The 23,947-nt window shown below is 42.8% G+C and overlaps 1 protein-coding gene across 3 annotated transcripts in view; it reads left to right on the top strand.

The window, feature by feature from the left end:
* SYT6 (synaptotagmin 6) overlaps positions 1 to 23,947 on the top strand; it is a 717,771-nt gene that overhangs the window by 324,355 nt on the left and 369,469 nt on the right. The window lies entirely within an intron of this gene.

The following is a 23,947-nucleotide window of genomic DNA, read 5'->3' on the forward strand; positions in this document are numbered from 1 at the left end:
ACTTGAGATGTATTAGCAAATTGCGCTTTAGCGACATTTATTGTTTACCTTTTATTTTACTTTTTTTGCAGCATGACATTAAAATTTTAATGAAATTAGACAACTGCCAAATGACTGAATGTCAAACCTGGCCTGCATTCCCCCGGGCTTTTAGCCAATTATCTTCATGATTGTTAATGAAAAAAGATATGCAAAAATACAGCGCAAAAAAATCACCTGTATATAATGTAAATTCATAGCGTTTTTCCAAGCCTAAAAAGTGCTACATAAAACTGAAAGCCTAAACCTTCTATGTTTCCAAGATTCAGAATGGATGCAATTCAGCTTAAAGGGGTATTCCCATCTCCAAGATCCTATCCCAATATGTAATATGTGTACTAATAATATTAGCAAATACAGTACAGACCAAAAGTTTGGACACACCTTCTCATTTAAAGATTTTTCTGTATTTTCATGACTTTGAAAATTGTACATTCACACTGAAGGCATCAAAACTATGAATTAACACATGTGGAATTATATACTTAACAAAACAGTGTGAAACAACTGAAAATATGTCTTATACTCTAGGCTCTTCAAAGTAGTCACCTTTTGCTTTGATGACTGCTTTGCACACTCTTGGCATTCTCTTGATGAGCTTCAAGAGGTAGTCACCGGAAATGGTTTTCACTTCACAGGTGTGCCCTGTCAGGTTTAATCAGTTGGATTTCTTGCCTTATAAATGGGGCTGGGACCATCAGTTGTGTTGTGCAGAAGTCTGGTGGATACACAGCTAATAGTCCTACTGAATTGACTGTTAGAATTTGTATTATGACAAGAAAAAAGCAGCTAAGTAAAGAAAAACGAGTAGCCATCATTACTTTAAGAAATGAAGGTCAGTCAGTGCGAAAAATTGGGAAAACTTTGAAAGTGTCCCCAAGTGAAGTTGCAAAAACCATCAAGCGCTACAAAGAAACTGGCTCACATGAAGACCGCCCCAGGAAAGGAAGACCAAGAGTTACCTCTGCTTCTGAGGATAAGTTTATCCGAGTCACCAGCCTCAGAAATCGCAGGTTAACAGCAGCTCAGATTAGAGACCAGGTCAATGCCACACAGAGTTCTAGCAGCAGACACATCTCTTCAACAACTGTTAAGAGGAGACTTTGTGCAGCAGGCCTTCATGGTAAAATAGCTGCTAGGAAACCACTGCTAAGGACAGGCAACAAGCAGAAGAGACTTGTTTGAGCTAAAGAACACAAGGAATGGACATTAGACCAGTGGAAATCTGTGATTTGGTCTGATGAGTCCAAATTTGAGATCTTTGGTTCCAACCACTGTGTCTTTGTTCGACGCAGAAAAGGTGAACGGATGGACTCTACATGCCTGGTTCCCACCGTGAAGCATGGAGGAGGAGGTGTGATGGTGTGGGGGTGCTTTGCTGGTGACACTGTTGGGGATTTATTCAAAATTGAAGGCATACTGAACCAGCATGGCTACCACAGCATTTTGCAGCGCCATGCTATTCCATCCGGTTTGCGTTTAGTTGGACCATCATTTATTTTTCAACAGGACAATGACCCCAAACACACCTCCAGGCTGTGTAAGGGCTATTTAACGAAGAAGGAGAGTGATGGGGTGCTACGCAACATGACCTGGCCTCCATAGTCACCAGACCTGAACCCAATCCAGATGGTTTGGGGTGAGCTGGACCGCAGAGTGAAGGCAAAAGGGCCAACAAATGCTAAGCATCTCTGGGAACTCCTTCAAGATTGTTGGAAGACCATTTCCGGTGACTACCTCTTGAAGCTCATCAAGAGAATGCCAAGAGTGTGCAAAGCAGTCATCAAAGCAAAAGGTGGCTACTTTGAAGAACCTAGAATATAAGAGATATTTTCAGTTGTTTCACACTTTTTTGTTAAGTATATAATTCCACATGGGTTAATTCATAGTTTTGATGCCTTCAGTGTGAATGTACAATTTTCATAGTCATGAAAATACAGAAAAATCTTTAAATGAGAAGGTGTGTCCAAACATTTGGTCTGTACTGTATCTCCAATTAGAAATGTAGTATAGTTCTTCTGATAAGCTATGTCATTTGCCCCATGTGCAGGACATTGCAGTAGGTTAGATATCTGTGGTTATGACCACTAACAACTAACTGTCACTAAATGAGTACTTATAACCATGGATACCTAAGCTACTGCGATGCCCTGTGCATGGGGTAAGTGACAAAGAGAATCAGAAGAACTATACTACATCTCTAATTGGAGGTATTTGCTAATATTATTATTATTGCACCAACGACATATTGGGATAGGATCTTGAAGATGGCAATACCCTTTTAACCTAAGATCAAATTCACATTTATTTATTTTTTTGTCTTTGTACTAAAAAGGGACGAAATTTTGTCAATTGCGCTAGATCTGATTTTTATCCTTTTTGATCTATTTGTCCGTTTTTACCACCCATATGTCATCTGTGTATTTCATAAGAGAGAAAAAAATTGCTAAAGGTTTCTCCAAGCTCCTTGTCAGTGAAAAATGGAGTGCAGACGGTTATAGCAGAGATGTCATTCATCTGCTGTGTTTTTGTTTTTGGACCCAACTAAGGGGGCATTTAGTTTTCACATAGGGCCAGTGGTGTTGATAAAACACTTTCCTTTAACATGTAAAATTATTCTTAAAAAACTAAAGTTGTATTTAACCCCTTAGGTAAATATCACATACATGTACAGTATGTGATTGTGGAGGTTGATCGCATGTGGAGAGGGTTTAAGAGCTGGACTCCCTCCCCATGTGGCAGCTACCGGCTATTTTTACTAAACTCTTAACCGCCACTGTCAATCTCTGGCAGCAGCATTGAAATGATTGCGCACACCGGCTCCCATCGGTGCCTTGTGACGTTATTGTGGGGGAGGGGATACAATGATATCCAGGGCCTGATGAAGGCCGCTGTCCCTGACATACTCCAATACTTGTGATATTGAAATATATAAGTGGAAAAAAAAAGTTATTAAAAAAAAAAGTACAAAACAAACCCAAAAACCAATGGCGGAAATGCATTTTTTTTTCACATTTTCACCGCACTTGGCTTTTTTTTTTCCTTGTTTTCCACTACTTTATAAAATAAAATGAATGGTGTCAATTAAAACTGTTCTGCAAAAAGAGAAAAAAAAACAGAACAGAAATGGAAAATAGTTTAGTTATGGCTCTTAGAAGAGGTGCAGGAAAAAAATGAAAGTGCAAAAATGAAAATTGGCTGCGGAGGGAAGGGGTTAATGCAAGCTATTTTTCATCGTATAGTTTAGATGTCTAAACGATTAACTGTGCAAATATGCAAAGAAGCTAGAATCGGGACAAGGAGAAATGCATTTGCATAGGCACAATATTCTCATAAATACAACCACAGTGATCGGCTCAGTCGCACTCGGGTTCCCATGTAGCAGAGGTGGTCGGGAAGCATTAATTCCAAGCACATCAAGTGTAGCCATAACAATAGGAGGTGCACTCCTTTCTAATAACTAGTGATGAGCGAGTATGTTTAGTTAACCCTTTCGCCGAGTATGCTCGGGAGAGCACCGAGTATTTACAGCTGCTCGGTGATATGTTTGAATCACTCTCGTGTGCATGATTAGCAACTGTTTGACAGCTTTAATACATGTGAGGAATGTGTAAGAAATAGACATTCCTCACATGTATTAAAGCTGTCAAACAGTCGCAAATCATGCACACGGGAGCGATTCAAACATAACACTGAGCAGCTGGAAATACTCGGTGCTCGTCCGAGCATACTCGGCGAAAGGGTTAACAAAACATACTCTCTCATCACTACTAATAACATGCATAGCTCTATGTTTCCATACAAGCACTTAACTAAATGAACAAACGTGTCTCCTTGTACAGTATCATGAAGGTATTTGTACAAAATGACTTTGTTGATTTAATTGGTTAAGGGTTGTTATATTTCTTCTGGCCACCACCAGTCAGCCCAGGTGGCGGTACTAATGCAGAGTTTGCTTGTGTGCTCATTGCATACAGTACTACAGTGAGGAGCACATTACACACACACTAATGTTTCATGCTCTCTGTTTGGGCACAATTATCTGGAGAATGCTATATCTACATTTTAATAAGTTGCCTGTCATTATAAACTTGCAGCACGGAATCAGAAGTTTGATCCCAGGCACTCATTGTAAGGGTACGGTCACCTGAGAATATGAAAAAATGGATCCGATTTTCATTCAGAAAAGTTGGACGATTTTTTTCTCACTTGTCATCCTTATACAATCTGATTTTGTACAGCAGCTATTAATCATTTACAGTTTCCTATGTTACAGAATGTAATGTATCCATAAAAATCGGATGCTATACTATGGCTCCGTTTGGCATCAGATTTATTTTTATGCACCCATAGACTTGAATGGGAGAGACTCATACGATTTATGGAAGAAAATAGTGCCTGCTGTAAAAAAATATTGCTCATCTGCACTGCCTCATTGATTAACATTGGATCGAGTGCAGTCCATTTTTTACATAGACAGCACTCGGACCGAAAATACCGTCTTGTGAATGAGTCCTAATGCTCAGTGATGTGAATTGTCCATCATATGAACAAGAGACATGTTGGTCACTAAACAAGTGAACACCTGATATCACCGATGTGTGTCTTTTCCACTAGTGTATTGCTACAAGTGGGATATCACTGTAAGTGCATAATTGCCAGTGAAAGACCGGGTGTTTGGAGAAGAAAAATAACATTATCCTTAGAGGGAGTTTAATAAAAATCAATTTATTATCTCGGCCAAGCTAAGATTTTTATTTATTCCAAAATTTGTATTTGTTCACTGACATAATGCAACAACATATGTTCAAATGTCCAATAACGCATTGCTCAAATTATGTGCATATACCAGCCCCTTGAATATTGTCCATGGGACTGAGGGTTTGAATATCAAGAACTGGTGGATTATGAAAGACAGGTTCATGACCTGTTCCTCGCAATACTGATTATTACAAGATATTCTATTAATAACTCTATCCTCTGGATTTGTTGATTTGTGTCATCAGGGAGTGTAATCAAGAACTGTTGACCCAACAAAAATTGTATAGGTGACCTGAGCCAACTTAGAATATTTTTCACCGTAGCAGACATCAAATTCTTTTGGCTGAGCGTTTAGAGTCATAGCCTAGTGCTTACTGATGTTTGATACAAAAAAAGTTATAAAAAGAAACAATGCAAACTATTGTTTTTACTAAGCATTACTAAAGGTGATATTTACAGATGATTGTATCTAGAGATGGAAACATTTATTAGAGTGGAACTAAATTCTGCTCGTAATTTACAAAAAAAATGCATTCTGGAAAATATGGATTTTTGCAATTTGCTCTGTGGAAATTCAGCAAAATGGTGGCCAGCTGTGGCCTCTGAACAGTAAAGAGGCTGCAAAAGTTTAAAAAAATATATATATCTCACTGTTTATCTCTCTGGCACCCCATCTGGTCCCCGCTCGCTGTCCAGTACTTGCACATTCTTTACAAAGTATCTCCAGCATGGTGTTCACTCTAGGCAAGGCCTACCAGACACGAGCAGACACTGGCATTCCCTGTGTGTGCTCCGGATCCTACTCACAGCTGGAATATACAGACCTATAGTGAACACTGGGTCAGAGATTCGCCATGACAGAAATGCGGAGGACAGACAGTGGGCAGGAAGCAGCGGGGGTGGCCAGAGAGATGAGCAGTGAGTCTGAAATCTAATGTAACAACACACATCACTAACAAACTTTTTAGGCTTTTTAAATTGCAAAAATGTTTAAAAATTATTGTTTTTATTTTCAAAAGGGATGTTGCAAAAACTATCCCTGAGTAACAAGAGGTGTACAGTTGGTTAAACGAAAAAGCTAGAGATTTTTTAAAGGCCTTCAAAAATTTTCCCTATTTTGGCATGAGCAACAGGCGCTGCTAGCAAAATGGAAAAACAATAGCTTTTTATCAAGTTGTACAAAAATTATCCCTTTATTTATGAACAGGTTTGTGCATTCAAAGTGAAGAAGCAATGGCTTCTCAACAAGCTGTGCAAAAAGTATCCCTTCTGTAGGAGCAGTTTCATGTTTATTTACCCTGAAAAGTGTAGGGCTCCCAGCAGGGGTACAGTACAGCTCGAGAACACAATGGTCAAGCAGGAGATGTGTGTAGGTGTCTATTGGCAATGAAAGCAGGAGTGGGAATTGCACCAACCCTACATTATAGAATGTTATGGGGCAGGCAAGGAGATACAGGATCAGCACTGGCAACTCTGGTAGCTACTAATCAGTATATCTATAAAATACAGTGAAAAGGCAGGTGATGTGTGACTGGTGTGGCTTTCTAGTGGCAATGGCAATGCAGAAGGTGCACAGTATAAATTAGAATAGGATGGGGCAGGCAAGAAGTTGGCTGTGTGTGACCAGCACTGGCAGCCTGTCATGGGTATGTCAGGTGTAACAGACAGTCGTTCTGAATCCAACTGTAAAAGGTCATAGCACTTGGATCAGCAGGCACATTCTTGATCTTTTCATCTCTGTAATGTAGGACCTAGCAGTCACCTCGACCTACTGCTGCTAATTGACACACCCTTGCTGGATGTTTAAATACCTTCAGTCTCTCCAGAGAGTTGCCGGTGATAGCTCTATTTTCCTCTGTCCAGGCTTAAAGTATTAGTAGTCGACTAGTGTCTTCTTGGAGTTCCTTTGGAGGATAGTTGGTGTGAAATCTCTGGTGTCTTCTCAAGCTAAGTGTTTCCCTTGTCTGTTTTCCTGTTTGTCTTTAGTTGCAGGGGGTGCTGACTAGTGCTCACCCCATCCCCTTCTCTAGTGCCTATCACTAGGGGCAGTCAGGGATTACATTTTATGCTGGCGATAGGTGCAGAACCTATTTAGGAACGTTAGGGGAGCCAGGGTGTTGTCAGATCTGCCTAGGGGGTCTCCACTCTCCCTTTCCCTAGTGTTTTGGGCTTCCTCCCCCTCTTCCCGTTGTTGTGCACTTAGTCTTTCCCTCACCTTGCGTGACACAGCCCAACTGTAGCACAGCATAGATGACATGATGGACAGGGAGTAGATGTCTGGCTGGATGTGGGTCATTGACACTGGTGGTAACAAAATAGTATAGAACACAATAGCCTGGCAGGCTGCTGATATGGAAGATGTAATCATTGGCAACATTCGTAGGTGAATGATAATCTGCACTAACATATGTCTAATTTATTTTGATAAATGTAAGGGTTTTCACACTTGCGGAGAAAAACCTAATGTGCTAAGGCATGAAGTCACCTTCCACACTGAATTCCATCTATGGTGTTACACTGGAGACTGGAGACGACAGTACGCTCATTGCAATCTAGTCAGTTTTTACCACTGGTCCAATTTGTTGACACAGACTTCAAAGGGGTTGGAGCTGAGGGTATTTACCGGAGAAAGGACACAATCCAGGTATCACAGAACCTGGCTGTTAAGGCAGTCTCTCTGTTTCCTGAAGTTCATCAGGTTGGTGCAATGGCATATAAAAGATCTGGTCCATTATGTTATATATAATGTATTCTCTGCTACTGCCTTGGCTACCTATTTTAGGCCTAGAGCTGGCATAACTGTGGGGAGTGAAGAGGGGTGATACATGTTTCTGGCAGGCATTTGTTCAGCAAAAGTTTCACTGAGCTGGGAACACAGCTTCTCCTTGTAATGCGCCTATTTTGACTCCTTTCTGGGAGCTGGAGATTATTCCTTCATTTTACTTTTATGTGATGGGTCCAAATAGTCATCTGTTTCCTTGATGCTAACAATACACCTGTGTGTATACAGATTCCCATGTTCTCCAGCATGACCAAATGTCCCATTGGTTCACTTACTGCACTTGGCCAGCTTTGTTGTTATCATCATCGATTTCACTCTGTCAACCTCATGTCCTGCCTGTGCCTGGGATACATTATTATCCTCTTCAACATTCATTTGCTGTTGCTCTTCTTCCTCCTACCTCTCCCCCTTTTACACATCTTGGTGCAAGTTATATTGATCTTATTGGTCTGCAATATCTACAGGGCAGCAGGGAATATGTACAAATTGCTGGTCTTCCTTCCTTGTTCCATCCTTGTAAGTGGTTTCTCTAGGATGCATACTGTATGCGGGAGATAACATCATTGATGCCACAACTCCCCTTACTGTCAAATTTAGTAGCCTTTTTGAAAGGTTACAATAGGTGAAATTCATCCCTCATCAGGTGTCAGTGATGAATTTTAACATAACCCAAGCTTGTAACCCATCCTCTTCATGTTTGTTGAGGAGGATCAGGGGAATTGTAGGATGAGACAGGTAACTGCTGCCTAGCAGTGGAAAAAGATGTTGCTCACAGCTGTGTAGCCTTAACCATCTTTCCTCGTTGTGATGGTGAATTGCTGCCACTCAAAACAATCACCCACTGGGTCGTGAAAGACAAGAACAGTCCATAGCTGTAGGTGTCTACAATCCAGTGCACTTTGGAACAAAAAATTGACATAATTTCTGCTATAAATAATGGTGTCTAGGTATTTTGTATTGAGGCTGAATGCATGCCATCATGTCTCAAAAAGCAGTGGATACCACTAAGTGTGATGGCAGTGACTGCATCACAATCAACTTGACCAGATGGGATTTGAGTTGGCACACAAGTGGATGACTAGGAGCAAATCCCTGTTTCCTTGCCAAACAATCACATACAATCAGGGTTAGATATTTAGTAGTGATGAGTGAGCATGCTCGTTACTCGAGATTTACGAGAATGTTCGGGTGCTCGCCGAGTATTTGCGGTGTGCTTGAATGTTATGTTTGAGTCACTCCATATGCATAATTTGCGACTGTTTGACAGCTTTAATACATGTGAGGAATGCCTGTTTATAAGGCATTCCTTACATGTGTTAAAGCTGTCAAACAGTCACAAATCATGCACATACAGTGACTCAAACATTCGAGCACGCCGCAAATACTCGGCGAGCACCCGAGCATGCTTGCCGAAAGGGTTAACAGAACACGCTCGCTCATCACTAATATTTAGTGGTTCTATGGAGCCCTATGTTATCAGATAACAAAGGCTGACAGTTCATTTCATCCACTAAATCAATTTGTGAAATATCTTAATTATTCCCTGGATGCTGTGACTTAGGGGACTAAGGGGGTGACCATATAGAGTTGTCATTAGTGATAAGCGAGTATGTTTGTTAACCCTTTCGCCGAGTATGCTCGGGCGAGCACCGAGTATTTACAGCTGCTCGGTGTTATGTTTAAATCACTCCCGTGTGCATGATTTGCAACTGTTTGACAGCTTTAATACATGTGAGGAATGTGTAAGAAATATTTGTAAGCCAAAACCAGGAGTGGAACAATCAGAGGAAAAGTTTCATAGAAATACGTCATCACTTCTGTATTTCTCACCCACTTCTGGTTTTGGCTTCCAAATACTGATGTAAAATACTGACAGTGTGAACGTAGCCTAATAGTGAATGGTGTAGACATCTCGGGATGCCTCATTGATCAGGAGAATGGGGTTTGTTAACCTATTTGGCACTCTAGAAAGGAGAATGTGAAAGCCCATGTTCACATGTTCAGTAATTGGTCAATATTTTATATCAGTATTTGTAAGCCATAATCAGGAATGGAACAATCAGAGGAGAAGTATAATGGAAACATGTCACCACTTCTGTATTTATCACCGACTCCTGGTTTTAGCTTACAAATACTGAGGTAAAATACTGACCAAATACTCAACATGTGCACGTGGCCATACTCTGTTTTTCCCTTCCTATATTTTTTGCATTTTTATCTAGTGGTATACACTTTATGTGAATATTTATTATTCTCTGCATTTTTCATTGGAAGGTTTCAGTCATTTACCCCAAAATGGAGTTTAAACAATAAACACCAGACTTATTATAAAGTATATACAAAAGATATGGCTTGACCTTATCTGTAGCCTGAATTCCGTTAATATACCCAAAGTTCCAGTCCTTTAATGACTTTTTTCTCATCCTTAAAAAGGAAAAGATCCTATAATAATTATTATTATCTTGATTCACTATTTTTTGTAGTAATGATGCCACATTTTAACTCCAGGAGTCCTGGTAGACAGGGTGTCTGCCTATCCTTCAGTCTCCATGGTGATGCAAAAGAGAAAGGGAAGCCACTGAAAGCAGTGATGAGAATGGAAATTAGTTTGCAGAGAAAATGCAAACTGTCTGTTGAGGCAGTGTTTGTAAGGTGAACGGCTCTGGAGAAGAATTTGCTATGCTTCCACAGGAAGGGTTAGCAGTATGTCTGAGCCAGGAAGTAAATGCAGATTGAAGAAATTAACAGGACTTTGCTGAGATGATTGTCATCTGAAAGATTTGGTGAAATCACCAGAATATGTTTATACTATCAGCTTTGTTTTTAGCATAGACTATTAGTACACAGTTCAATAGAGTACTGAGCCCTATTTCACAACTATTCTAAGCCAGAATATGGCAAGAACCACTCAACTAAGTAAAGCAAATCTGCAGTCGATCATTACTTTAAAACATGAAGATCAATCTATCTGGAAAATTGCTAAAACCTTGAAAGTATCAAGTGCATTTGTGAAAACTATCAATCGCCATTATGAATTTGGCTCTGAGGAATTCTCCAGGAAAATAAGACCAAGAATTACCTTTCCTGCAGAGGATAAATTCATCAGAATTTCTAGCTTCAGAAACTTCAAAATGACTACACCTCAAATAACAGCCCTCATACTGTAAATGGGGCACAGAAATCAAGTAGCGGACACAATTCAACCTCAACTATTCAGAGCAAAAAGAGAGAAGCAGGACTTCAGTGTTGAATTGCTGCAAGGAGGCCACTACTTAAGACCGCAATCGTGAAACAGAGACTTATTTGGTGCAAGCAACATATTGACTTGACATTAGGTCAGTGGAAATTTGTACTTTGGTCAATAAGTCAAAAAAATTTTTTTTTTTGGCACCAACTACGAAGTATTTGCGAGACACTAAAAACATGAGTGGATGGCTTCTACACGTGCGGTGCCCACAGTGAACCATGGAAGGGGAGGTGTGATGGTGTTGGGGGACTTTACTGATGACCCTGTTGGTGAATAATTCCAAATTCTAAGCACATTTACCGCATATGTCTACCAAAGCATTCTACAATGACATGTCAGTCATCTGGTGTGCAGTTATCGAGGCCATAATTTGTGTCGCAACAGGACAATGATCCAAAACACAACTCCAGGCAATGGTAGGGCTATGACCAAGAAGGAGAAGGATGGAGTGCTGCATCAGATGACAATGCCTCAACAGTCACCAAACTTCAACTTAATTGAGATGTTTTGGGATGATTTGGATCACATAGTGATGGCAAAGCAGCCAACAAGTGCTCAGCACCTCTAGGAACCCGTTCAATACTGTTGGAAATCTATTCCAGGTGACTACCTGAAGAAGCTGATTAAGAGATTGCTATGGATGAGTAAAGCTCTCATCAGAGCAAAATGAATCTAAGGTTGAAAACATATTGTGGTTTATTTCACATGTGTTTCTTTACTTCTTGTTTCCATATGTGCTCCTGCCTCTAGTCTGAATCTACACTGTGCACATTCCAATAAGATCAAAGAAAACTATTGCATCTGTGTCTAATCGTTTGACCAGTATTGTATGTACCAACATTTCCTTAGGAAGATTTGCCCCATTGTCATTCAATGGTGTTACTCAACAGCTTTTATATGAAGCATACGTAAGAAAAAAAAATTCATTCTCATATCGGATGACTATTTTTCTGCATAGTACTTTTATAAAGAATTTAAATAGGATATAACATGATTAACTTACCAGTATTGGATGCAGACAATTCTGTACTTCAGTCTTTAAAAAATCCTGACAGTGTGAAAATAAACCTTAAAGATTCTATAGTTATTTTTTTAACCTGGCTAAGAAACTAAAAGTGGTTGTCTGAAAATCGACATTATTGGCCTGGCCTTACTATAGGCCATCATTGTGTGATTGATACAATGGAAGAAAAGAAATACAAAACTTACTGCACTGGAGTGCTGCATCATTTTAGTTTTTTCAGATCATGGAAATATAAAGAGGACAGGTTATCAATGCTTAACCCAGAAAACTACCTGATTTATGCTATTGGTATAGGTGGGGAATAAGCAGAACTAATTACCTCTGATCTCTTTTCTTATCCTGGTTTTATCCAGTGTATTATATGTAAATTTGGACATGCTCTCAGAATAGATAGAAATGACAGTCAGCAAAGTCAGCAAAGTTTTCTCTGTAATCATCATAATCTGTTTAGGATGATTGGTACTGCAATAACCAAACAGAACATATTACATATGGATGAACAGGAGGGAGGTCACCATAAATAAAATGTATTTCAAATTTGATGCTAAGCAAGTCACATTAGGATGGGATTAATAATGTGATCTGTAGTCGTCCTCGCAGGCACTGAGCTAGCCTTTTCTTTTGATTGCATTTCTGCCTAACCTAGCTAGATTTGCCTTTTAATAATACAGATGTCCTCTACTATTTTCATGGATTAAATGATATGAGGGCAAGATATAGCATACAACTTTAAACAGCAAATTTCCTGGCTTTCCTCTCCCTGTGCAGTCTTGCCATGATAACATCAGCTCTTCAAAATAAGCTAGAAAATTACATTTTTTTGGAATGGCTTATTGCTTTTTCAATTCCAGTGTAAAACTAATTCAAAAAGTGTAAGTGATATGTTTGTTTTGCTGATGCAGAGCAAGAAAAAAATAAAAGTCCTTGCAACCTTACACATATTGAACGTACACGGAAGCAACAACACGATTACAAATGAACAGATCCATCAGAGCGCTGCTCATTCAGTTGCATTAGGAAATGTTCCAAGTTTTCAATGGCAAAGCGTTCTTTTTGAATATTAATACCAGCTCTCTGGTGAAAGCTTTCAAGGCTAAACTCCAAAGCTTTATAAGAATATGAATAAACTGTTACGCTCATGCCCGGACTAACTGGCGTGAGCGTGGTTAGTGGTCCAACTGGACCACGAACCGAGGAGTGCCTGGAGGGGCGTGACTAGGGGCCTCGCCAGATCCGACCAAGAACACACGGCGGCTTAATCAACTCCGTGGTCCGAGGAGAGACGTGAGAGGTGGCCAAGGGTCTACTCCAGGTCAGACCCCGGTCACAGCTGTTGACCCACACCAGGGAATGCAGGAATGGGCAGGTTAGGCTGGTATGCAGACAGGTGGGTACTGGCAGGCACAGCTGGTATACAGACAGGTGGGTACTGGCAGGCACGGCTGGTATGCAGACAGGCGGGTACTGTCAAGCACGGCTGGTATGCAGACAAGTGGGTACTGGCAGGCACGGCTGGTATGCAGACAGGCGGGTACTGGCAGGCACGGTAGGTATGCAGACAGGCTGATACTGGCAGGTAGGAAAACAGGCTGGATAGGGACCAGTACAGACTGGGATACAGGAACTGAGTCGCAGGTGCAGTGGACAAGCAGAGCAGAGCAGAGTCGCAGGTGCGGAGGACAAGCGGAACAGAGCAGAGCAGAACTGCAGGCGCGGAGGACAAGCGGAGAAGAGCAGAACCGCAGGCACGGAGGACAAGCAGAGCAGAGCGGAACCGCAGGCGCGGAGGACAAGCGGAGCAGAGCAGAGCGGAACCACAGACACGGAGGACAAGCGGAGCAGAACAGAGTGAAACTGCAGGCGCGGAGGACAAGCGGAGCAGAGCAGAGCGGAACTGCAGGTGCAGAGGACAAGCGGAGAAGAGCAGAGTGGAACCACAGGCGCAGAGGACAAGCAGAGCAGAGCGAAACCACAGATGCGGAGGACAAGAGGAGCAGAGTGGAACCACAGGTGCGGAGGACAAGCCGAGCAGAGTGGAACCGCAGGTGCAGGCAGACAGGACAGGGCTGTGTTCACATGGAACAGACTGAGAAACACAGGAAGATAACTAGAACACAGGAGGTAGATACTGAGGCAGGGAACCGGGAAAAGCAGAACCAGATACACACAAGGTACTTGCAATGAAGTAGCGAGTGGAAACAAAACTTACAAACAGAAGTACAGAGACAACGAGTTGGAGTTAGGTGCAGGTTCAGACACTGCAGGAAAAGGGAAGAATCGGACATAGGGACAAACAGGTAACGGGCAAAGACACAGTTCAGACAGGAACTGAACCTGGAACAAGATACAGGAACGAGCCTGGGTACTCAGCCCCCAGGGTGGTGGAAACAGACTAGAAGTCACAGATACAGGTAATGGGCCTGGATACTCAGCCCCCAGGGTGGTGGAAACAGACAAGATACAGGACAGGATCTGGCAACTCAGTTGCACAGAACACACTGAAAGAAAGCATTGCTCAGGCACCTCCTACTGGGTGGAGAGGGTTTAAGTATCCAGTGACTCACAGCAATAGGCTGGGGATGCATTAGGACTGCACACACTGTAACTTTAAGAATCAGGAAGTAACATCGCTGCCGCCCTAAGCAATCAGACAAGAGACATGCACACAGCAAGTAATGGAGCAAAGTGTGCAGCCTGGACTGATAGGTAAGTTGGCGGTCTTGCATGGTGGGAGATGGTAAGCCATGCCAGCACGCCGCCAGGGATGTTACATAAACATGTATATAAAAGTTTGTAAAGTTTATTCTAGCTATTTAATTTATTGTTTTGGTTGAGTGTGAAGAATGACTATCGGTTCAGGGCTTTATTGGACAGATTTATTGAGACTGTTCATGTTAGCTTTCTTTTTGACAGATATGTGTAATTGTACAAAAAATATAAAGTGAAGCATTCATTAGATATTGTTTGGAAATGTTTGGTCACATGTAAAGAGCGGATGCTAAAGTTGATTTATAGGTAACATAATTAAAGATGAGTGGATCTGAACTTTAAAGTTCTCCCAGAAGTCCGTTTTAATGTTCAGAGTTCCAGAGAAAGTTCGAGAGGAGAGAGTGAAAGAGAATTTTCCAGCTCCAGAGTTGATTTTAATGGGGTTCAGGTTCAGGTTAAAGTTCGGGTAGAGTTCTGGTACCCGAATTGAACTGTGGGCTAAAAGTTTGGTCAGGTACCAAAACTCGAACTTCCTCTGGTCCGCTCATCCCTAAACATAATCTCAAATAACTTGATCTGTAAAATAAAAACTATAGATGAAAGCTGGACGTAGACATATATCGAAAGGCCCCCATACACACTGGATTAAAGACACCTGAATGTGCAAATTTTGCAGGGATGACATTGGGGGGAGATAAGGATAAAATAGTTGAAGTTTGTTTTCAGAGGAGATTAGCATCTATCAAAAGATTCTGGAAATCACTATTTCTCCTCTTCCTATTGAATACACAAGATGAGCAGTTATATGTATGGGGATATCTAGAGAGACAGCTGTCAACTATCTCATGTGTATGGACAGCTTAAGATAACTGACTAAATGAACACAGACTCCCTTCACACATGCAATATTGAGTTAAAAAAAGAAAAAAAGGAATACCTGGAGAGAAGATATGAATCCTGACTCGCCAATAGTTATATGATAGATTTACTTCCTTTCCTGTATTAAATATTTCAATAAAAAACAGCTATATAGGCATACAAAGGATCCATGATTGATGACACAATGGAAAAATATCTAAAACATAATTTATATTCTATGACTTTCTAGCTTATTCAGGAAAACACACTGTTTGTACAATACCAAAACTAAAATTATGTTACCTTCATACAAATATTTGGGGGCGTTTTTAAAATGTTATGAATTTCATGCTTTTTTACTAGTGTTGAGCAACCCCCGTAGTGTTCGAGTTCGGTTCGGTTTGTCGAACACCCGTATGTTCGCCGAACTGTTCGTCGAACACCTTTGAACACTGTTAAAACCAATGGCAGGCAAACAAAAACACATAGAAACACATAGAAAACACCTTCAAAGGTGTCCAAAAGCTGACAATCTGCTCAGAAGACACAACTAACACATGGAAAAGTGACAAGTACATATAGTCATGCGAAAAGAAAAGAGGTGGAGGAGTAAAAGGAGGGGGAGACACAGATATAGGCATGTCATGCCCTTCTAAAACCAAAAAAGTGCGAAGCCGACACGGCCAGTCCGTTCCTGCCCGTGCGACCTCCGTGTCGCCGGGTTTGTGCCAGAGCTGCGGTGGACCCTGACGGCCAGCCCCCCTCTCCCAATACTGGTGCCTGTTCGCTGGTGGGTCGAGCAAGCCCCTCTGCGGTGGAGGCAGGTCTAATCTTTTTAATTTAAATTGTATCTCTAATTTGAATGAGTACACTTTAAATCCTTTTACAAGGATCTATTGGAGGGCAAGTCTCATGCCAGCAGCCGGGGTAATTCAAGCTCCAGTAGCTTCCACTAAAGCTGCTGCAGTTAAAAAGCTTTTATAAGGATCGAGCTTGGCGGTCCACCGCAAGGCGTCCTACCGCCAGTCCCAGCCCCTGTGCCTTGGGGTTCCTCCCCGATGCTCTTCACTGAGTGTCCGGGGCCCGAACCATTTCCTTTGAAAAAATTAAGTGTCCAAATTACAGGTGGTGTAGCTTGCTTAACAGGTGGGATAATCCGCTGACTAGTAGACACTGCTACTAGGCACAAAGTATTTCCTGGGCTAGATGCAGTTAAAAATTTGTAATTAGATACTCTCGTTGGATGCTGAGAAAGCATTCCATAGAGTCTCCTGGCACGCCATATATTATTCTCTTAAAAAGCTTGGGGTGGGGGTCTAGGGGACCATTTTATAGGCAAAATCACGGCCCTGTATCGCAATACGTCACCTAGGTTGAAGATAGATGGAACATTTTCATCACCTTTCATAATCACCAATGGGACAAGGCAGGGATGTCCTCTGTCCCCTCTCTTATACATCCTAGTAATGGAGCACCTGCTCTCATCAATTCGGCATAACCCCAATATTAGGTGGATTGAGGTGGGAGGCACCGAGCACAAGTGCTCTGCATTTGCTGATGATGTCCAAGTATATATCAATCAATCACATATATCCATCCCTGCTGTTATGGCTGAAATTGATCACTTTGTTACATGGTCAAATTTTAAAATCAATGCTTCGAAGTCTGAGGCCCTCGATGTCTCCCTCCCCAAATCCATACAGGATTCCATCCACTCCAACTTTCCCTTTGCCTTGCCCTCACAGGGTATCAAATACTTAGGAATTCGTATTCATAGAGACCTCTCCCATCTATGTTATCTTAATTTTGGGCCCTTTATTGAACAACTCCATACAGACATCGATTGGCACGTTAGAACTGTAAGATTCACTACGTGAACCACTGGTGTTTTGTGGAAAAGCACATGTACACTGTGTTCCAAATTATTATGCAAAAAGTGTTTAGGAGTGATAAGGTAAGAATTTTTTTGGTTGTCAGTTAAACTCATTGATGGTGATGTGTGTCAGGGCTCTTTATATCACTGTAAGCAATTGCAGACATCTGTGCTAATTAGTTTGGCAGGTGTGTCCAATGAAAGGCAAGACTACTTAAGAAGGCTGTCCCACATTATTAAGCAGCCTACATTTTCTGCCAAAATGGGAAAGAAAAAGGATGTGTCGGCTGCTGAGAAGCAACAAATTGTGGAGTGTTTAGGTCAAGGCATGACTACAATCAACATTGCCAAGACACTTCATCCTGATCATCGCACAATCAAGAAGTATGTAGCTGATTCACAGTACACACGTGTGCGTGCTGATAAGGGAAAATTGAGGACTCTTTCCTACAGGCAATTACGTCAGGTTAAAAGAGCAGCGGCAAAAAAGCCTTGTCATAGCAGCAGACAAGTTTTTGAAGCTGCTGGTGCCTCCAACGTCCCCCCAACAACAAGATGCAGGGTCCTTCAGAGGTTTGCAGCTGTGCGTAAGCCATTATGTCGACCTCCTCTATCCATTGTACACAAGCAGAAACGGCTCCAGTGGGCCAAACAATACATGAAGACTGACTTCAAAACTGTTTTGTTCACGGATGAGTGCCGTGCAACGCTCGATGGTCCAGATGGATGGAGTGGAGGATGGCTGGTTGATGGACACCCCATGCAAACACGGCTACGGCGCCAACAAGGAGGAGGTGGAGTAATGTTTTGGGCTGGAATCATGGGGAGAGAGATTGTCAGCCCCTTTAGGATCCCTGAAGGGGTAAAGATGAACTCCATAATGTATGTGGAGTTTCTCAAACAGCACTTCCTGCCATGGTTCAAGAAGAAGAACCGTGTATTCCGCAGCAAGATCATTTTCATGCATGATAATGCACCGTTTCATGCTGCACATAACATATCTGCATCTCTGGCTGATATGGGCATAAAAGGGGACAAACTTATGGTGTGACCCCCATGCTCCCCTGACCTCAACCCCATTGAGAACCTCTGGAGCATCATCAAAAGGAGTGTCTATGATGGCGGGAGGCAGTTCACATCTAAGCAACAGCTCTGGGAGGGTATTCTGTCCTCATGCAAAACAATTGAAGCAGAAACCATCCAAAACCTGACAAATTCAATGGACGAGAGAGCTCAGAAGCTCCTTTAGAACAAGGGGTCCTATGTGCAAATGTAACATCACCTAGAATAAAGTTTTGAGTTGAAAACTGTTTGATTTCATTTTCTAATAACCTGCTAATGCCTATAATTTCAAAAATGACCATTTTTTTGTTCTTTATTAAAATGAAAAGGTTGATCGAAGAGTGTGGGGGATATAAGAGTGTGGCAACCCAGTAGTCAGGATTATTTCGAATTCTGACAATCTGAGGGTCATGTTGCAGGTAGTGCAGCAAGAAGGCACTCATGTGTCTTGCGCATCTAGGAGCCCCAAAATTATTTTCCAGGCTAGATGCAGCTAAAAATTATTATTAATTTGAAAGCTGGTGGAGCTTAGCTTAGATGGCCTAATAGAATCAGTACTGCAAACTGCTACAAAGCCCAAATTATTTTCCAGCCCAAATACAGATAAACATGATTAGTAATTTTAAATTTGGTGGAGTTTAGTATAGATGGCCTAATAGAATCAGTACTGCAAACTGCTACAAGGCCCAAATTATTTTCCAGCCAAGATACAGATAAACATGATTAGTCATTTTAAATCTGGTGGAGTTTAGTATAGATGGCCTAATAGAATCAGTACTGCACACTGCTACAAGGCCCAAATTATTTTCCAGCCAAGATACAGATAAACATGATTAGTAATTTGAAAGCTTAAAATGGTTAGTGAGGTGATTTTAACAAATCATCAGCTTTCACTCTCCCCAGGATAACACAGGGGTAGAAAAGTCGTTTCGGATCCATGATTTGTTCATCTTTATGAACGTGAGTCTGTCTACATTATCAGTGGAGAGCCGCATGCGCTTATCAGTCAGCACACCACCAGCAGCGCTGAACACACGTTCAGACAGAACGCTGGCTGCGGGGCATGACAAGATCTCCAAGGCGTAAGTGGCGAGCTCCGGCCATTTATCCAGATTGGAAGCCCAAAAAGAACAAGGGTCCAGTGACACAGTCATGCCTTCAATGTTTACATGGAGATACTCCTGTACCATCGTCTCTATGCGTTGACTATGTGTCAGACTTCTTGTCTCCTGTGGCCTTGCAAAGGATGGGCAAAAAAAGTGGTGAAATGATTCCGCAAAATTGATGTTACAAGCAGATACTGTGTTTCTGTTACGTTTTGAGTGCTGAACACTCGACGGTCCCACGGTTGGCAAGTTGGTATTGTGAGATTCACTACGTGCACCTCTAGTGTTTTGTGGAAAAGCACATGTAAGATTCTGCAACAGTCTCTGCTGATAGTCCTGCATGCGTGCATCTCTTTCTATGGCAGAAATAATTTCTGCAAATTTACTTTTGTACCGGGGATCTAAGAGTGTGGCAACCCAGTAGTCAGGATTATTTCTAATTCTCACAATTCGAGGGTCATGTTGCAGGTAGTGCAGCAAGAAGGCACTCATGTGTCTTGCGCATCCTGGAGCACAAAGTCCCTGTTGTGTTGGTGGCGAGGTAACAATCATGCCTCCTTCCTCTGCCCTCTCCCCCCAACCTCGCACAACAGAAATGTGATCAAGGTCTCCCTCATCTGATGAGTCTTCCATCAGTTCATCCTCCACTTCTTCCTGGGCTCCTGCACCTTCCTCACTAGTTTGGCTGCTACCATGCGCCCAGGTAAAACCATCTCCCCCACCCTCACATGCCTGCCGCCTTGGTGCTGCCGACCGTCTGGACCTTCCAGATGTTAGCCCTTCCGCATACAACTCCTCCTCCTCTACTTCCTCCACCTCCTCTTGTGCCACCACCTGACTTCAAATTCTGTTTAGCATGTGCTCCAGCATGTAAATCACCGGAATAGTCATACTGATAATGGCATCGTCAGCACTAAACATCTTCGTCGCCATTTCAAAACTATGCAGAAGGGTGCATAGGTCCCTGATCTGAGACCACTCCTCCAGCGAGATTTGCCCCACCTCTGGATCTCGTTGGCCCAGGCTATACGTCAGAACGTATTGCACCAAGGCTTGTCGGTGCTGCCACAGTCGCTGCAACATGTGCAGAGTTGAATTCCACCGGGTAGGCACATCGCATTTTAGCGGGTGAAGTGGCAGACCCAGCGACTTCTGTAGAGATGTAAGTCACTGAGCTGCGGGATGCGAACGGCGGAAGTGAGGACACAGCGACCGTGCCCTCTGCAGAAGGCCATCTAGTCCGGAATAGTGGGCTAAAAATTGCTGGACAACCAGGTTCAACACGTGAGCCATACAAGGCATGTGTGTGACATTGCCCTGGCGAAGGGCCGCACCCAGGTTTGCAGCATTGTCGCACACGGCCTTCCCTGGTTTCAGGTCCAGTGGAGACAACCATTCATGAAACTGGTTCTCCAGAGCTGACCACAACTCCTCAGCTGTGTGACTCACATTTCCCAGACATTTCAAAGTAAAAACCACCTGATGACGTTGAGACCTGCTGCCAGCATAGTAAGGAGGTGTGCAGGATCCCTTCTGCGCAGTTAGAAAGCTTGTGGCATGACCAGACAGACTTTGGGTGCAGGTAGAGGACCGAGAAGAGGTTGAGGAGGCAGAAGCAGTGGAGGAACTTCGAGATAAAGAGGAATGATGCACAACTCGTGGGGACCGCAAGACTTGGACAGCAGCCCCTTGTCCTGCTGTCACCATAGTTACCCAGTGCCCTGTCAGCGACATGTAATGCCCCTGTTCATGCCTACTCGTCCAAGTGTCTGTGGTGAAATGCACCCTGTCACACACAGAGTTTCTCAAAGAAGCGGTGATGTTGTGTGCGACATGCTGGTGGAGCGCAGGCACACCTTTCTTTGAGAAGTAGTGCCGACTGGGCATCTGGTACTGGGGCACTGCGACGGACATAAGGTCTCGAAAATCCTCTGTGTCCACGAGGCGGAAAGGCAGCATTTCTGTAGCCAAGAGCTTGCAGATGGTGAAATTCAACCTCTTAGCTTTCTCATGGCTATGAGGAAATGGTCTTTTACTTGTCCACATCTGAGGGACCGAGGGCTGGCTGTTGTGCTTAGACGGGGTTGAGAAGGGTGTCCCCGGCAAACTGCCGGTCTGTGAGGAAGATGCAGGTGGACATGTTAGGTTGCCTTGATCCAAAGGTGGTGCTATCGATGTCGGACAGCGCTGAACACCAGCTGGTGTTTCCACCTCCAAAGAAAATGATGACCTGCCAATCACGCTGGCTATTGCGGGTAAAGAGGTGGCAGGTCTTCGTCCCAAAACAGGTGTGACTGCTGTCCCCCCAGTCACAGAAGATGAAGAGGCCGCGGATGCACAAGATGTGGCAGACCGTGGTTAGCCCGGCCGGCTAGGCCGCATTGTAGCACAGTGAGCTTCCCACTGCAACTTATGCTTCATATCAATGTGCCGGTTCATGCATGAAGTACTCAAACTATGTATTTTTTGGCCTCTACTTAGCTTTTGCTGACAAATGTTACAGATAACACGAGTTGGATCATCCTTATCGATCTGAAAAAATTCCCAGGCTGTGCAAGGCTTAGCACCCATACGACCTGAAGAGCCACCACGACTTGTGGTCAGAGGCAGAGATGTGTTTGAGGATGCAGTTGTAGACGTGCTTCCAGTACTACGTCTATGTCCAGGAAGGCGCAACCTGACCTCATCGTCACTAGCATCCTCCTCCACCTCCTCTGCTGACCTCATCGACTGGCTGACTGTGGGTTGACAGTAAGTGGGATCTCCAACCTCATCATCATCACCCTGTGTGTTATCACACCCGTCGTCCTCAGAGCCAACCTCTTCCTGCCCTGACAAGAAACTAAAGTTGTCGCTCCAATCAGGTATTTGAGTCTCATCATCGTCTTCCTCATTGTCTCCACCAACAGGAGTTACAGTTTGGCAACGAGGGTCTACATTATGGTCAGAACCTTCTGCGTCTGGTCCTGGATCCAGCTCATAAAGATTCTGGGCATCAGTGCAGATCATTTCCTCGTCTGGATTCACAGAAGCTCTGGAGCCGACCTCTGATTCCCAGGCTATAGTATGAGTAAACAGCTCTGCAGACTCAACCATCTGTTTTACCTCATACTCAGACGGGCAGCTGGAGACTTGGGAGCTGTGAGGAAGCAAGTGCAATTGGGGTGACACCTCTGAGGACTGGAGTATTTGTGATGTTGAAGTTGAGGTGGAGGAGAGCCCACTTAAAGGAGCACTTGATATCCGTTGAAGCACCTGCTGTTTTTGTGCCTCATCAGGAATTTGTAGCGATTGGCGTGGCCGTAAGAAAGGGATCTTATCACATTGTCCGCTAAAAGAAGTAGACATCTTAGTTTGGCTGGAAGATGGTCTTTCTTCTGCAGATGTTACTGTTGCTTTAACACCTACCCCAGGGACACAACCTTTTTTTCCCTTCCCAACATGCCTATTCCCCTTTCCACCAGCAGCAGGCCTTTTTCCACTCATTTTGGGGGTTAACTAATTGACAACTCTGGAGTTGTTTGCACAAAAAAACAATGGATGGGAACCGAGCAGAGCTGAGTGGCCAAACTGTGGTATTAGCCCAAAACTATTGGCTGGGCTAGATGCAGATAAAAATTATTTTGAATTTGCAACCTGGTGGAGGTTAGTATAGATGGACTAATAGAACAAGTCCCACACACTGCTACAAGCCGAAGCCAAAATATTTTTTCAGAGCTAGATGCAGATAAAAATTATTTTGAATTTGCAACCTGGTGGAGGTTAGTATAGATGGACTAATAGAACAAGTCCCACACACTGCTACAAGCCGAAGCCAAAATATTTTTTCAGAGCTAGATGCAGATAAAAATTATTTTGAATTTGCAACCTGGTGGAGGTTAGTATAGATGGACTAATAGAACAAGTCCCACACACTGCTACAAGCCGAAGCCCAAATATTTTTTCCGAGTTAGATGCAGATAAAAATTATTTTGAATTTTCAACCTGGTGGAGGTTAATATAGATGGACTAATAGAATGATGCTATGCCCAAAAGGTTTTACTTCACTAGGTGCAGTAAAAAAATTTGTATTCTATACACAGGTGGTGTAGCTTGCAACACAGATAGGCTACTCCACTGACTAACACACACTGCAAGAGGCCAAAAAGGATTTGCTTTGCTAGATTTAGCCAAATGCTGTGAAAAAAACTTGCACAGCACTGGCACAGACCTGCTTGGCAAAAAGTGATAGGAACTGATGTAATCTAGCCCTCAAAAGGACTGCAATTACAATTAGTCTTTACTCCCAACCTATCTATTTAAGAGCACAGACCTGCCTGATAAAAGTGATAGGAACTGATGTAACCTAGCCCTCAAAATGACTGCAATTACAATTAGTCTTTATTCCCAACCTATCTATTTAAGAGCACAGACCTGCCTGATAAAAGTCGTAGGAAATGATGTAACCTAGTCCTCAAAAGGACTGCAATCACAACTATTCCCTACT

The sequence above is a fragment of the Phyllobates terribilis genome, unplaced genomic scaffold (genome assembly GCF_046119375.1).
Source record: "Phyllobates terribilis strain yellow unplaced genomic scaffold, ASM4611937v1 Scaffold_2__4_contigs__length_985480577, whole genome shotgun sequence".
Taxonomy (NCBI): Eukaryota; Metazoa; Chordata; class Amphibia; order Anura; family Dendrobatidae; genus Phyllobates; species Phyllobates terribilis.